The sequence below is a fragment of the Cajanus cajan genome, chromosome 3, assembly GCF_000230855.2.
Source record: "Cajanus cajan strain Asha chromosome 3, NIPB_CcT2T_4, whole genome shotgun sequence".
In the NCBI taxonomy this organism is placed as follows: Eukaryota; Viridiplantae; Streptophyta; class Magnoliopsida; order Fabales; family Fabaceae; genus Cajanus; species Cajanus cajan.
In genome coordinates this window covers 72,933,489-72,948,045 of record NC_138519.1, presented here as the reverse complement: position 1 = coordinate 72,948,045, position 14,557 = coordinate 72,933,489, and the positions used below count along the sequence as shown (strand labels likewise).

The window sequence follows — 14,557 nt, the reverse complement described above, 5'->3', positions numbered from 1 at the left end:
GTCGATATGTCCGAGTGGTTAAGGAGACAGACTCGAAATCTGTTGGGCTTTGCCTGCGCAGGTTCGAATCCTGCTGTCGACGATTTTTAATTTTCTGATATATCTTACCTCATTTACAGCTTTCAATTTTCTTTCTGGGCTTAACATTTTTTTTTAGGCTCATGATAAATACACTTCCTTTTTTTAATAAGTATACCTCCTTTATTATTTTTAAAAAATTATAAAATATTATAGTTTAATTTCTTTTTTAATTTTTCTAATTTACACCTCTAACCTTTAATTTGTTACTTCTTTTCTTCTTTTTCATAATTTTTTTTTTCTTTCAATTTTTATATGCTACCAAAATAGGTGGGGTGAAGGAAAGGTATGGAAGTGCATGTAAATATTGAAAAGAGGAGAGAAGATGTGTTAACAAAATTACTAAATTAAATGTTGTGGATGTAAAATTAAAAAATTAAAAATTAAAAATTAAGAATATTTTAGAAATTTAATTATTTATTTAAAAAATGAAGTGTACTTATAAAAAATAAAGGGAATGTATATATCATGAACCGTATTTTTGCACCTAACTCACAACTTGGCCCATCACCACAAAAGATCATTTATCTGTTTGAAGTTTTGGACATGAATAATACTAATAAAGGCCCAAACGATTTCAATTTCTAAACCCCTTGTCCTTGTTACGTGTTCATCCAAGATCCAATTAGATACGAATAACACTTTTCATTTTATGATTTCAGTGATCTCTTTCAGAGCTCAATTTCTAGTAGTAATTAAATTCCAAGTTCCCACTCAACCAAGGGAAAAAATGTTCCTCAATCAATACCACCCGTTATTACCATTTTTTTTTGTTTTATTTTATTTATATAGAATACAAGTATTCATTATTTAAAAGACAATCTTACTTAAATTAGATAAGATTTTAACGTAATTTTATTTAAACTTGACACTACTAGTTAAACCGAATTTGTGGTGAATCTTTAACTTTCTATTTCTACAGTTGAAACTTGGAAGACTCATTCTATGTAACCAAATTACCAAGTAAATTGTGATGCTTAATAATAATATGGTGTACATATGCAACTTCACATATGTCTATCACAAAAATAAATACATAAGTGAATGTGTTCTATTTGTGAACGTATACTATTTGTATTGGATTTCACTTTAGGTAAATATTTAATGTAATTGTATATTCACGAAATTACTAGTTTAGGTAAAATAACATCGTGCTAGACTGCTAATTGACCCAAATAACATACTCTATGGTCAATCATTATCTTTTTATTGTTACAATTAACAAATTAGTATTAAATACAATAATAATAACAAAAACTTTTTGATACATAAGATCTTCTTAAAAAGTAAATGTGAAACATAGTTACATCTTTATAAGAAATTTGTTTTTGAAAGAAACATTTAATGCTAAAAAGAGATATAAGAAGGATATGAGAAAAAAATATATTTATGGGCCGATCTTAAATATAAGTAAATTCTAACTGATTATACTTTATTTAATACTATCATCTATAAAATACTCCTCCATTCAATTGAGATTGTATTCCAGCTTTCTTTTTTATTCTTGATATCAAGTAATAAGGAAGGGTAAATTAGAAAAAATAAATTGTGTTTTAAGCGATATAATAGTAAAATTAAATGATGCAAACTAATTTTTCTAATTAGCAAAAATTAATTTTTTTGTATTTGTAATTAGAGAAAATACTTCTTTTACATAGGGTTTTTGTGTTTGTTGGAGGAGAGACGAGGGGTTTTAAAAAACTTTTTGTTCATCTTTTAAAAGGGGAAGAGAGTAAGACCTTCCTCATCTAATTAAGGGGAGGAAAAATTTTAAAATATTTTTAGTATAATCTGTAAAATATCTTTATTTATGTTTTCAAATTAAAGTTATAAAAATATAAAAATAAATAAATTTTTAAAATTTTTACTCTTCCCTTATAAACTAAATAAGAAAAAAGTTATTTTTTCCTTTCTTCTCTCAATTAATGAAACAAGATTTTTAACTCTTGCTGTCATTTTCTTTCCTCTTTCCTCTCCTCTTTTGAGCCAAAAAATCCTTACAAAAAATTATATTCTATTTTATTTTATTCAAACATATTATAAAACTAAATTATTAGGATTGATCAATTAATAGAGTTGAAATAATATATAGAAATCTTATTTTTATTATTATATAATATTTGCTACAGAAAAAATAAAATATTATAAAACTTATGTGTTGTGTTTATTCTCTTGTAAAATTTATTCCCTTGTTGATTATGAAGTGAAGATGGAGTGTGAGTTGATGTTTCTTCTTCCGCACATTACAAGCAAATGTCGATCTCATCTTCCATCTTATAATATAGTCGTTGTCGGGAATCTTAGTTAATCAATTTATAATCGCAGTGGGTCCACCCAACCTATAATTTTTTTAATTATTTAAATAGTATTTTTGTATTTTTATTATAAAATTATTATGATATTAAAAATATTATTAGACCATTCACAATAGATATATCTTATTTAATATCATTTTTAAATAATTTACTTTGAAAATATTTTTTAAAATTATTTTATGTTGTTAAATTCTAAAATATTTAATGAACTATACTAATTAAGTTGTTGACGTGAATATATTAATTTTTATCCATTATAAGAAAAAATTCCCTATCAACGAATTTTTTCTGATGTCCAAATCTGTTTGCAAAAAGTATAGTACCAATGGATATTACAGACGGATTCAGGATTTGTAGAAATGATAGATTTATCAACAGATTTTTTTTTAAATGGATTTATACGCGTTTGGAAATTTTAAACTTTCCAACGAAGTTTACCAACGAAAATTTGAATATAAAATTTTCTATTGATAATTATCTGCATATTTGATTAGTTTGTAAAAATCAATTTTTTGGACGATATTTTCCGACGGATTTGTCTGTTAAAAATAAAGTCCATCAAAAAAATTAAAAAAAACTCGAAGGTAACTTAGAAAATAAGAAAAGAGAAAATATTTGGCTCTTCATTTTTCTTATATAATTCTTTATTTTTAAATTTTTAGTTTTTGAGTCTACATTATCTAAATTTACATCATTTTGAAGAACAATTGTAGAATGTTTAATAAATAATTTATAAATAGTACTCTTTTGAGAATTAATATTAATTTTAACTTGTTTATTTTTTTTTTCCATTTTAGATGACTAAAAAGTTATTTTCTATACAATATGTTTAAACCTAAACAATTACACAAGTATAGAGAAAAAAACTAACTTATAATATATGATTCAAATTATGAATATTTAATTTAATGAATAAATGACAATGAGATGAAATAATAATACTTGATTGCCTATTATTATTTTTCTTTTTAGTGTACAATAATCGTAGTAAAATTCAAACTAAAGATTTTAGATATACTATCCAACTCTTACTATTAGTCTGTTTCTAATAGTTTAAGAGGAAGTTATAATTAACACTTTAGTGACCACCCCATTAGAGAAAAACGAATTACATAATAATTGTATGAAACTTTTAATACAATTTTCATACACATTACACTTAAAGGTTAGGGCAACCATTTGGTTTATGTGTGGGTTTCATCCAAGTGTAATATAGTAAGTTAGGGCAACCATTGGTTTTTTGCAAACTTTCTTAAAAGATTAAAAAGGCACAAAAAATTAGATATCTCAATCGAGTTGAACTTCATTAACATATATAGTTAGATTAATTAAGACTCTTGTTGTCTAGTTAAAGAGAAAAGTCTTATAGAAAAGTATCAAAAGAAATCATAGTTACACAATTTTTTTTTTGGTAGCGTAGCCGTAATTACACAAGATAAGAGAATGTAAAAGAAGAAAGTTTAAATAAAACATTTTTACATGATTTATATAAATAAGCAATAATTGCATAAAATTTTATATTTGAAATCCTAATCTAAAATACATATAACTTGTCTAATCGTAACTAATTAGTTTGTGATCAGTGACAGATCTTCATAGGGACAGGGGGAGCCACGGCTCCCCCAAACTTTTCTAAATTATATATATATATATATATATATATATATATATATATATATATTAATATTATATTTATATATTATTATATCATTAATTATAATAAAACTAAAAAATTAAGTTAAAAAAAGAGAAATTCTATTATTTTTTTAACTAATAAAAAAATTAATTTATAATTTTGTATATATATGAAAATAATCTGGCACTTCTAAAAATAATCTGGCACCCCTAAATTTTTTTTTCAAGTTCTGCCACTGTTTGTGATTGTATTTATTATTTATGGATATACTAATATATATTTATTAACGAGTTAATCTTTCTCAATACATATATGTATGCAGAAAAATTAAACTTTAACTAGATATTTAAGTGACAAAATTATCTATTATAAATGTTAAACCATATTCTTACTCTACATTTGTACTTATGCATCACATGTCTTACTTTCATTTATTGTGTGTACTTGAGTTTTTTTTAAACGAAAAAAACGTTTTACAAAATAAATTAAAAAAAAAACAATAAACTAAATATAAGTTGTTTGGACACATAGAATATTGATGTGGCATGCCTATTTTTCTTTGAACAACACTTTCTTTTTTTAAATAATTGCTCCCCTCGTTTTTGCAATTATTATTTTAAATTTACCTTTTTCTAACATAATTTTGGAACGAATTAAAGAATAAACACTCTTGTGTGGAAATATAATCTATTAAGTTTTGCGAACCACTTCCGAAATTCATTTAGAAATTACTTTTGGATTTAAACTTTTGAAAGAGCATTAGTTAACACTTTCGAAATTAAAGTTTTTATTTTGAAATTGAAGTTTCAGGATAATTCAAAAATATTTTTTTATTATATTATAATTACAAAATATCTACTAATTTTATTATCGTTTAATCTCCGCTGAAAAATTTGATTGGTTATTTTTTAGAAAGAAAAAATTCCTCTCACATTTTTCCACCTACAAAACTTGAATCAAAATCTGAAAACAATCAAACAATTTGAGTTAAATAAGTTCTACTCATATAAACGTTGGTTTTTATAAACACTCTTCTCGAATGTATTGAACAATTTTTTTTCCATGATTAAATTTTCACAGATGATTTGTGTATTATTTTTTAGTTAAACAAAGAAAATTTTGAAACATTTGTTAGAAAAAAGTATATTGTAATTATAATAGAGAATGTAAAAGATATAATTTCCTAGATTTTTTTTATAACTACAATGTTGATATAAAATATTTGTTATAAAAGGTAATGGCTAATATTTATCGAAGACTAGTAATACATGTAATGCATTTTATTTTTAATATAATTAATTATATATTTAAGGTCAAAATTCAAAAATTAAATAATTTAATTAAAAAAATAAATTATTATTCCTTTTATCAATCAATATATTAATAATATATTAATAGTAGTTTTGTAAGTTTTAGCATGAATTTAGAAGATTATTTTTAACTAGTACTATAACATGTATAATGATATACCTGTTTATTATATATAATATAACTAAAATTTATAATAAATATACATAAATATTTTAAACGTATAAATTATATTTTAAATTATGATAAATAATTTTTAATATTAAACATATTTTTTATTGATATTTTATTTTAAAATAGTCATATTTAATTAATGAATAATTATTGAATGAAAACTAATTAGATAAAACTTTGAAAAAAATCTTTACAAATTTATTCATATTCAAGAAAAACTTCTAAAAACACTTTTGTATCATATAGAAGTTTATGTTTAATATATATAACTCTTTCTTTATATTGGGCTTTGCTTCCTTGTTCATTTTCTAGCCTTCCAATTATTTTTTTATGTTCTACCACGTATTTGTATAACCTTTAGAACGACAAGAATCTAATTCTATCTATGAAAGAAGGCATTCGTATTTTCTTTACTGGTTTTTCTAACGACAAGAAGTATTGGATTGAAGGTGGTTTGAAAATCTAGCCAAAAAGTTCCAACGCAATCAATACCTTGTCCTACCACCTATTTCAACTTCATCTTCCTTCTCTTTAGTTCTTACAACATCACCAAGATCATGAGACGCTGGATTTTCTTTCTCTGGAAAGGCTCAATATATAAAAATTGATAAAATATATTTATTAAAACTTAAACACTAAAAACATATTTAATCTACTATTTTTCAATAAAAAGTAAATTTTATGTCGATGCATATATGATAAAGAAGTTCATTAAATATGTATAAAATTGTACACACGTAAGTTTTATAATAATAATGAAATTGGTGTACACATGAGGCATAGACATAGGGTGTCAGCAAAGAAATCTAGGGGCCAGATATGGGTGTCGGTGACTGAAAGAACAGTTTGTCAAAGGAGTTAGGACCCACTTCACTGACCAGCACATCGTTTATACGAATATGATTATGAAACTATCTATGTTTTCAATTTGCAATAGCCATGTCTTTAATTCCTTTGCAGGAAATGCAAATACTTTAGTAGTAGCATTTTGCTGAGTCCATAAATACCCTATTAATTAACTTTTCTTGCTGCTCGAAAATTGGACCGACCACTACTGTTGCTGTAAAAGTCACTAAAATCCTACCCTTCTTTTTGTCAAATTGCTTTCCTTCAAATTCCAACATATTTGAGAAATAGTAGGCTGTAAGATTTTGTTTCATACAATATTGTTCACTTTACATGCATTGTTACATCAGTTATAAATAAGAAAGTGTGGTGTGTGTTTGGAGAGTGTTGGAAATATTTATTTTCTATGTTACTGATTTTGTAAGATTGATTTTGAAAGTCGTGTGTTTTTGGAGAGTGTTCGAAAAATTGATTTTGTATCTTACTGATTTTGTAAGATTGATTTTGAAATGATGTGAGTTACATTTCAATATTTTTTTATTATAAAAACAAGTTGGTACTAATACTCAATATAATGTTTTTTTTTTTACATAAGTATAATGCATAATTTATCTAAGGTTGCTTCAATTTTAAATCAATTCATCAACATAAAATTAAATGTGTAAATTTTGTTATAAATCACATTATTCGACATTTTTCACGTGATTTTGAAAAATCTAACATGAAATCAATTAAGTGTGTTTAGTTTCCCATCAAATCAACCAAAATCACATCCAATTGTCACATTTATATGAAAGTATAGCAACTCTTTGTAACTTCCAATTTTTTAGCAACATTGACGTGAATTTGGGAGTAGACGCATCTCACTGTGTTTGCATTAGAGTTTGAGACGTGAAAAATCACGTTTAACTCGAAGTAATGAATAAAAGCTTTTACTTAAGTATATGCATGTGTCTTGATAAATTATACTATAAGAATATTAATAAGTAATGTGTTTGTGCGACAAGTTTATTTATATTTCTATCTTATTCAAAGTTAGAGATAGAAGATAAAAGGAAAAATGTGATGAGATATATGTGATTGGAAGAAGTAAAGAGAAAGGATATTATTGTAAAAAAATATATTTGATTAAATAATATAACTTTTTGAACAATTTAATTAAAGTTTCTGATATAATGTAAAAAAAAAATTAAACTTTTCAAAGAATATATGTCTCATTTTAAAAATATTTTATTGAAAACAATAATTCAAACTTATTATATAAATAAAATTTTTAATTTGACTGGAACTTTTGCATAGAATATAAAAATGCTTAATTTAATTTAGATTGAGAATAACTTTTAATACTGTAACAAGCATACGTTCAACCACCGCAAAAGGTTATTTATTAACGAAAATAACTATATATTAATTCGACTTATTTCCATTATATATTCTAACATTAATTCAATAGGAAAGTTATAATTATATCGGTGTAACTTTTACTAAGTATTACACTACTTAATAACTTTATATTAAATGTGAATTTTGTAAATTTAATCATTAGATTAAAAGTTCATATTACTTTATACGTGTATATTAAATTTTGTTAAAATTGAACAACTTGAAGGTAATCAAAATGTTTATATTTTTAAATAAATATATTATGTCAATTTTGTTTATAAAAGTGAAGTATCAAATCATCTTGAATTAATATAAAATTATATATATATATAATCTAAGAGATATGAACTTTGTTAGATTTATAAAATTCACATTTAATATAAAGTTATTAAACGATATAATACTTAGTAAAAATTACATTAATATTATTATAACTCCTTCTTAATTCATAATTAGTATTGATATATACTGTAGGTTTAAATATTCAGTCTACAGTCAGGATGATTCATTGTCCCAATACTAGATGTAATAATATTAATATATAGTATATATCAATTTTCTACACTAATAGTATAGAAAGAAAATGTTAGTTAGCTAACACCTTATCTTACATGTCAAATTAATGAGGTGAAGGTATGTTAAATATAAGCTTAATTTTCAAGAAAGGTCCCTAACAAGGTTCGAGTAAGTTATATAAGTAAATATAATTTAATCCCATTTGAATTAAATATAATTATTATAGATGACAAGATTCTTCTTAATATTTATTGTAATTCAATTCATAAAAGATTCGAATTTAAAATCACTAATTGAACTAAAACAACCCTACAACTCATATATTGTTTTTACTCACTTGTTAGTTGTTCAAATAGGTTGAGTTAATTACATCATTATATGAATGAATAAAGGGATGTTTTTAATTTTGTGTTTGTGTATATACGATAAAATATTTAAATATTATTTTAAAAAAACTTGTTATATGGATAATTCAGTTTTTTTTTTTCTTTCAAATTTGTAATCTTTAAAACAATTTAAAGTATTTAATTAATAGGATATAATTAATATTTTATTTATAACAATATATAAAAAATATTTTTTTATTTCCTCATTTCTTAAGACATGTTTACCTTTTAATAACTACAACTTTCTTTTATTGGTCAACACTTTTATTTGTCATTTGTACACTCTCCCATTCAATAACTGCAAATTGGAATAGTATACATGTATTAAATTGAGTTTATTTTATAATATATATACATATATATATATATTTATTTATTTATTAAAATAAAATATATAGAGATATGAAGTGTTTTAACCTTAGTAATATTATATATTAAAAGAAAAATCTCATATAAACAAATTTAATCTAAGAATTTTTTCCTAATAATTTTTTTTATAATTATGTCATTAATCTTTTGAGTTAGGACGGCCCTTAACATAAATCAAGTTATGGAATTTAATCTAAACATGTGAAAGTTTATCAGTAATGAAAATCTTTAATTGTTGATAAAAGAATATTAAATCAATCACGATAGAGAAAATAAAAAAGATTGCTACGTAATTATAAGATCAATAAGTAAAAATTTAATCATATGAAGAAAAAAAATTTAAATGAGCACATGAAAGTTTTAAAAGTATAAGTAATTAATTTTTATTTATGAAAACTTACTTTTTTAAAAAATAAAACGTGTCCTACTAAAAAAGGTTAACACGACTTATAAAATTTTAGTATAAGTCACATGTGTTCTTCAATTCATTAGTTAAGTTACAACATGAAACTCGTTTAATTTATTTCATTGACACACTCGGTAATATGTAACGAATAATTTAAAGAATTAATGTGAACATCTTTTTAATTTTATTAACGACCAATGTGTCACATACTAAATTTGAGTACTCATTGTAAAAGACACGGTAAGAAAGAGAAAAAAAATTAATTACCCTAAACCAACAAGATAATAAAAGACAAGAATAAGACGAGTGACGCACTAGAAGATGCTATAAACCTGTGAGTGAGTCAGAACACCATACTTGCTTGTGTGAAATAAGTATTATTTCTTCATAAACTAATAATACATCACATTCCATAATTGAAGGCCATCTTTATTATAAAAACAACAAGTTTGGGTAATTTCATTTCCTTCACGAAATAAATTACGATGATTCGATTAAGTGAGTAAGGAACGTATACATAATTATAAACTCCACTTTTGTTTTTTGTGGACCAGATTCCCATTTAGCATACACATATGCACCATCGGATATAATAATACGATTCACATATAACTATATATGTATGTGAGAAAATTAATCTTTGAATTCGTGGATATAAAAGGAAAATATATTTTTTTGATTGCTTTTGAATTTTGGGTAGGAAATATTGGATTAAAAACTATATAAAAGAAATACATCATTGGATCCCATATGAGCATATCTTATCTTATTAATTAAAGTCCAACAATAATAACGACCCGTCACATAGGTTATGGGTGTATAATAAATATAGTCTCTTCTCATCTGATTGTACACCACCACCATCTTCATTATTTAGAGCAGAAATATTCATGCTATGTTGGGTTATATTAACATATCCTTTCAATTAATTCACTCGTCATATTCAAATTTCAGATCACGCAAGGATAAAAATATATATATAAAGTTCACCTTATAAATATTTCTAAGTAAAATACTAATATATTAACAAAGTATATATATGTACAACTCAAAATGTGTATTCTTATATATATAAATTAATTTCTGAAACATATGATGATATAATAATGAGAGACGCAGTTTTCTTCGTTCCCGTCTGAAAAGTAAACGATGGCGTTGTGGCTGCGTCAATGAGGTCCATTAATCCTTTAGCATTAGATATCATAATAAATAAAAATGCATCATATTAATTTAATCAAAAGAAGGATGAAATTGAAGCACTCACAGAGTCACAGTCACACTACGTAGTAATAATAATGCAACAAAATAAAGTTCTATAGGTGTCGCTTCTAGAGAGAAGATTTAGTTGATACGTCATCAATGATTGTGATGACAGCTAAGATGATTTTAAAGATTTTAATTAATTTTTCAAATTACGTCAATTAATTATAAGTAATATATATCCAATTGTCGAATAATAATGTATGTGATTGTAAGTTTCTTTCTTGCGTTCTGTTATATTCTCTATTGAAGCAAACATCCTATACTCAATCATTCGTATACCATCTTTTTAAAGTGTCCATGATTTTAACATATAAAACTGAACATTTCGACTTATATCGGATGTAATAATTCGTAAAGTTCTTCAACTTTTGAATTAGGAAATAATGATTTTTGTGATATATATATATATATATATATATATAAGGAGATACTTTCTTAAAAATTAAGGTTTAATTACAATTTTTCATTTAATTTAAAGTATATATAGAATAGAAAGGACCGGGAGAAGGAATTAAGTTACTCTTACTCCTCAATAGTATTCATAAAAGTATATTATCCCTTAAGTTTGAAACATTATATAAATTTAAATTAACTTAATATATATATATATATGTAATAAAATATAAAATAATTTTTAATTTTTGTAACTTAATTGATCTCTTCTATAATATGTGTGTGACTCGAGTCTCTTAAGTTTTTATTTTTAATTTGATTAAATTGTTTCTTTATTTTAAAATTAAACAAATTTTGTCCTACCATTATTTTTACTTAAAATATATAAATTATTATTTTTATCCAATTATTTGAGAAGTAGGAAGTTTAATGAAAATTTAATAATTTTTTTATATAAGATGTGAGATTAGGGTTTGAGAAGAAGGGAAAAATATTTTATATACAATTGATGTTTTATCTTGTGAGTTTTGAGCAAAAGAATGTTCAAAATATACAGTTTAACCAATTATATTTATGTAAATTTGTGTAATTTTTTTTAAACTTTTCTTTTATGTAGGAAATTAAAGTCAGTACTAAATAGCTTAAATAATTCATGTGCATCGCTCCATCAATTGAGTTAAAGGTCTCTTAATTATTTAAAAGTTTTAAGTAACACTAGTACAAAAGAGGTATTTTACGTAAGCTTCTTTGATGTTTTTACGTCATAAAAATATCTAACATAAATACGGAAGACGTAAATTTACGTCGGGTGTAAAAGTCGACGTAATATTACGTTGGAGATTTTCGAACCCCAACGTAAAAAAGTTGAAAACTAAGAAACTAGAACAACCCGTTCTGCTTGCACTCGTTGTGTGTTAATTGTGCATTTGGAACGGGCCGTTCTGGTTTGAGAACGGGTTGTTCGAGATACAAAATTAACACATGACATATGCAACAGAACGAGCCGTTTTGGTTGGAGAACGGGTCATTCCAAATGTAAAATTAACACATAACATACGTAAGTTTTCATTTAAAAAATATACCTACGGAATAACCTTAAATCCTCCAAAACAACACACACAAACAATGTTTAAGTTCAAAAATATCCTTCAATCCAATCTATTTGCACTAACCTTGAATCCCAAAACCTTCGAGTACCCTTAAACGTTAACCTAAGCAAGACGCGCACCAAAACTTCAATACAATTGGTTAAAACGATCTGTAACGATGAATGGACGTTGCCACCACCGTCGCTGCCGTTCAATGTCACCGGAAACACCCAGGATGCATAGAAACTCGTCGTCGGAGGTCGCCTAAACGTTCTGCAAATAAAACCCTAGAGTGCGTGCGAAGAAATGAAGCAGGAGAAGGGGATATAAAAAGTTTTTTACGTCAGACACCACGAGGTCCAAAGTAAATTTTTAAATCTATGTCGAACTATATAGAGGGTCGACGTAAATTTTAAATTTTATGTCGGACCTAATGGTATCCAACGTAAAAAACTTGATTTAAATTTTAAAAATGCCACCGCGTTTTTTTAATGTCAGATTTTTCGTTTTTCGACAAGAATACAATAACATAAATAACAGATTTTGTACTAGTATAAAAATATGATAGAACTAATTTAGTTAATTTTTATAGCTTCCCAAATTAAAAAAATTTATGTAATCTTAGAGACTTTTACATTTTATGAACTCCGATGCTAATTTTGACATTTACGCTATTTTCTGTAAACACAATGTTTATAAAAAAAATATAACTTCTCAATTCATTATTCACTAAATATACTAGCTTCACTTGCAAATCTTATAAAAAATGATTTGGAATTTAATTTAACCTTATAATATCAATTTATAAGATAAGAATTACTCTCTATTTATAAATTATAATATGATCGTCTCACAAGTTAATCTGAGATTTATAACACACTTTTTTATTAGATAATCTGAGATTTATAACACACTTTTTTATTAGATTGAACATCTCAAACATAAAATTTATAAAATTAAACATTTATAAGTAATTTGATAATAATAAAACCTAATCAATTCAACAAAACTTATTACAATACCCTATAATATTCCACACTCATTTAATCTAACCTGATATATCACAAACAAGTTTGGATCAAAATTTGAAATAGAAAGAATTGCGACTACACTACACCTACCATTGTTTTTCCTTACAAGTACCATATAGTCCATTTTTCAATTATTTATTTATTTATTTTTCTGTAGAACACTCTAGACACCTTCAGCTTGATATTTATTACAACAAAATAAACCTAAAATGCTTAAAGGAATTAAATTCTTAGAGTTTGAGCACAGAACTCACACCAGTTAATATTTTCATAATATAATGTATCAACCCTCTCTTTCGCATCTTCAATTCCTCCCAATGCGACTCTTGGAGTTGGGTGGCAGAGTCCTCAGGGATGTTTTCTGTTAAGTCGGCTTATCAGATCATATTAGCTGAGTCAGTCACTATTGAAGATCACGATATCTTCAAGTTAATATGGTCTATCCCTGCCCCTCCTAAAGTTCTCTTCTTTGCTTGGAGGCTTCTGAATCGAGGACTCCCAACTGTGGATAATTTGGCACGCAGGAATATATTACTTGGCGAGCATGAATCTAAATGTATCTTTTGCAAGGTAGATATTGAAACCACTACACACATCTTTTGTACATGTCCGATGGTTGATAGAGTTTGGAAACAGTGCCTCTCCTGGTTAAATTGTCCTGCACCTCTTCCTAGGCAGATCTTCGACCACTTTTCTTTCCTCCCAGCACCAATTCAAAACGAGTCAGAGGCAGAAACTTGGCATACTGTGTGGCTAGCTACAATGTGGACCTTATGGAGGTACAGGAATAAGTGTATCTTTGTCGGCGGAACATTTGAGCAAGGTAGTATAGTTAGAGACATTCTTATTTTTTGTTGGAGGTGGCTATCCACCCTCAAACCATCCTTTGCCTATTCTTTCTCTCAATGGAGTAGCAATCCTGGGCCATGTATTTGTTTCAACGGGTGTGGATAGGGTAGCAGGTTCTGATTATGAGGAGATAGAAATGTACTAAGTATTTCTCTATAATCCTGGAAAACTCTATACTTTGTATATGGGTTCAGGTACCCCTTGTACCTGTTATATATTATATTAATTTTGCTGTTAAAAAAAAAAAAAAACCCTCTCTTGATTTGCATCACACTTTAACCAGTTATATACACTAATGCATCATCATACTTTACCACCATCAATATCTTTGAATGTGACAAACCAATCTCAGTTAAGTATAATGTGGAAAGCAATTGCTAAATTAATCAAAATTGTGGTCATCATCATTCACATTAGATGAAATAAAGAAAACATTTCCGTCGTTCGATTCTTTTATAGACTATTTGATGAAATCTCTATTAATTCCACAAAAATTTGAAGAACTGACTTTATTTT

At 25.5% G+C, this 14,557-nt stretch overlaps 1 non-coding gene across 1 annotated transcript; it reads left to right on the top strand.

The window, feature by feature from the left end:
• On the top strand, nucleotides 1-82 carry TRNAS-CGA (transfer RNA serine (anticodon CGA)). The gene has a single exon. It is a non-coding gene; the product is annotated as a tRNA-Ser (tRNA).
• The last annotated feature ends 14,475 nt before the right edge of the window (nucleotides 83-14,557 follow it).